This window comes from Pongo abelii, chromosome 12 (assembly GCF_028885655.2).
Source record: "Pongo abelii isolate AG06213 chromosome 12, NHGRI_mPonAbe1-v2.0_pri, whole genome shotgun sequence".
NCBI classification, from domain to species: Eukaryota; Metazoa; Chordata; class Mammalia; order Primates; family Hominidae; genus Pongo; species Pongo abelii.
Window position 1 is genome coordinate 44,734,921 of NC_071997.2, and position 2,829 is coordinate 44,737,749.

At 46.3% G+C, this 2,829-nt stretch overlaps 1 pseudogene; it reads right to left on the reverse strand.

The window, feature by feature from the left end:
- Positions 1 to 299: 299 nt before the first annotated feature.
- On the reverse strand, positions 300 to 871 carry LOC100448374 (large ribosomal subunit protein eL38-like; annotated as a pseudogene).
- Between the last annotated feature and the right edge of the window lie 1,958 nt (positions 872 to 2,829).

The window sequence follows — 2,829 nt, forward strand, 5'->3', positions numbered from 1 at the left end:
TTAGTGGTGTATGCCTGTAGTCCCAGCTACTTGGGAGGCTGAGGCAAAAGAATCGCTTGAACCTAGGAGGCAGAGGTTGCAGTGAGCCAAGATCGTGCCACTGCACTTCAGCCTGGGCAACAGAGCGAGACTCTGTCTCAAAAAAAAAAAAAAAAAAAAAAACCTCCTGACCTCAAGTGATCCACCCACTTTGGCCTCCCAAAGTGCTGGGATTACAGACGTGAGCCACCACACCTGGCCCTGGATGTATTTTAAAGGAAGAACTGATATAGTTATTTGTTTGTGTGTGTGTGTTAGTATTTTAATACAGTTCAAATCAGTGTGTGTGGTTCATTTCAGCTCCTTCACTGCCAAATCAGGGGGCAGGGACTGCTTCAGTTTCTCTGCCTTCTCTTTTTCCCTATAACCATGGTGTACAGGTATCTGCTGCATTGAACTTCAAATTTCACATTGTCCTTCTTTTCTTTCTTATTTATTTATTTATTTATTTATTTATTTATTGAGACAGAGTCTCACACTGCCCCTAGGCTGAAGTGCAGTGGTGCAATCTTGGCTCACTGTAACCTCCGCCTCCCAAGTTCAAGCAATTCTCCTGACTCAGCCTCCTGAGTAGCTGGGACTACAGGCACATGCCACCATGCCGGGCTAATTTTTGTATTTTTAGCAGAGACAAGGTTTCACCATATTGGCCAGGCTGGTCTTGAACTCCTGACCTCGTGATCCACCCTCCTCAGCCTCCCAAAGTGCTCGGATTACAGGCATGAGTCACCACACCCAGCCTGCCCTTCTTTTTCTTGATCTTGACAGATTTGGCATCCTTTCGCCAGGCAGTAAGCAGAAAGTGCTTGATTTCCTCAATTTTCTGAGGCATGGCAACAAGGCATGCAGGGAGTGGGGCAGACTGGCACCTGGGGTTCCCAAATTTCATCCAGCCATGGATTGCTCCAGATTACCCCCTTGGCCGAATATCACCCCAGAGACCTGATATAACTGTTGACACAACAGTTGCGGATGCATTGGATATGGGGTGTGAGAGGAAGAGAGGGCTCCCCAAGTTATCAACTGAAAGTAGGAAACAAGTAAGAATGGTGGAAAAGCTGGGTGCTGTGGATTACAAACCCCAGCACCCTGGAAGGCCGAGGCGGGAGGATCTCTTGAGCTTAGGAGTTCAAGATCAGCCTGGGCAACATAGCAAGACCCTGTCTCTACCAAAAAAAAAAAAAAAAAATTTAGCCAGGCTTCTTGGTGGTGCATGCCTGCAGTCCCAGCTACTCAGGAGGCTGAGGTGGGAGAATAGTTTGAGCCTGGGAAGTGGAGGCTCTGATTAGCTGAGATTGTACCACTGCACTCAGCCTGGACAATAGAGACCCTGTCTCAAACAAACAAAAATAGAATGGTGGAGGAAGTGTTAGAGGTTTAAGGAGATAATGTCAGATAAAAAGCAGTACAGAAGCTTACAAGTGTGAGTCCAGGTGATTTGGGATGATGGAGAAATCTCAGATTTCTTGATGATTGACTAAATAGAGCCAGGGCACATGGGATAAATCCTAATGGCTTACAAGGCAGATTTTGGTGGTGAAGCTGTGTGTATTGGGGTTGGGAGGAAAACAAGTAGTTCCCTTGTCCTTAAACAGTATTTTTATTATTTTATGAGGGCAATATTTGTTTAGATTTACCTAAGTGTTCATTACTTTCTTTGCTCACTATCCCATTATCCCTTTTTTTTTTTGAGATGGATTCTTGCTCTGGCACCCAGACTAGAGTGCAGTGGTCTGTTATTGGCTCACTGCAACCTCTGCCCCTCTGGGTTCAAGCAATTCTTGTGTCTCTGCCTCCCAAGTAGCTGGGACCACAGGTGAGTGCCACCATGTCTGGCTAATTTTTGTATTTTTAGTAGAGATGGGATTTTGCCATGTTAGCCAGGCTGGTCTGGAACTCCTGACCTCAGATGATCTGCCTGCCTCAGCCTCCCAAAGTGCTGAGATTACGGGCATGAGTCACTGTGCCCGGCCTGTGTTCTATCCTTTTTTGCATTTCTTCAGGTGTCATTCCCTTCTTGCTGAAGTAAATCTTACAGCTATACTTTTTACCCTGTCTTTTTTTTTTTTTTTTTTTTTTTTTTTTTTTTTTTTTTTTTGTGATGGAGTCTCTCTCTGTCGCCAGGCTGGAGTGCAGTGGCACAATCTCGGCTCACTGCACATCCTCCTGCTGGGTTCAAGCAATTCTCCTGCCTCAGCCTCCCGAGTAGCTGGGACTACAGGCACATGTCACCACGCCCAGCTAATTTTTGTATTTTTAGTAGAGACAGGGTTTCACCATGTTGGGCAGGATGGTCTCGATCTCTTGACCTCATGATCCGCCCACCTCAGCCTCCTAAAGTGCTAGAATCACAGCTGTGAGCCACCAAGCCCAGCCTTTTCTCTGTCTTTTAATTTTTTTTTTTTTTTTAATAGAGGTGGGATCTCACTATGTTACCACAGCTGGTTTTCAACTCCCGGCCTCAAAGAGTACTCCTGCCTCAGCCTCTCAAAGTGCTGGATCACAGGTGTGAGCCACTTCTCCTGGCCATACAGCTGTATTTAAAAAAAAAACAACAACTTTGTTTTGATTTTTTTTTTTTTTTTTGAGACAGAGTCTCACTCTGTCACCCAGGCTGGAGTGCAGTGGCACAATCTCGGCTCACTGCAAGCTCCGCCCCCTGGGTTCACGCCATTCTCCTGCCTCAGCCTCCCAAGTAGCTGGGACCACAGGCGCCCACCACCATGCCCGGCTAACTTTTTGTATTTTTAGTAGAGATGGAGGTTCACCGTGTTAGCCAGGATGGTCTTG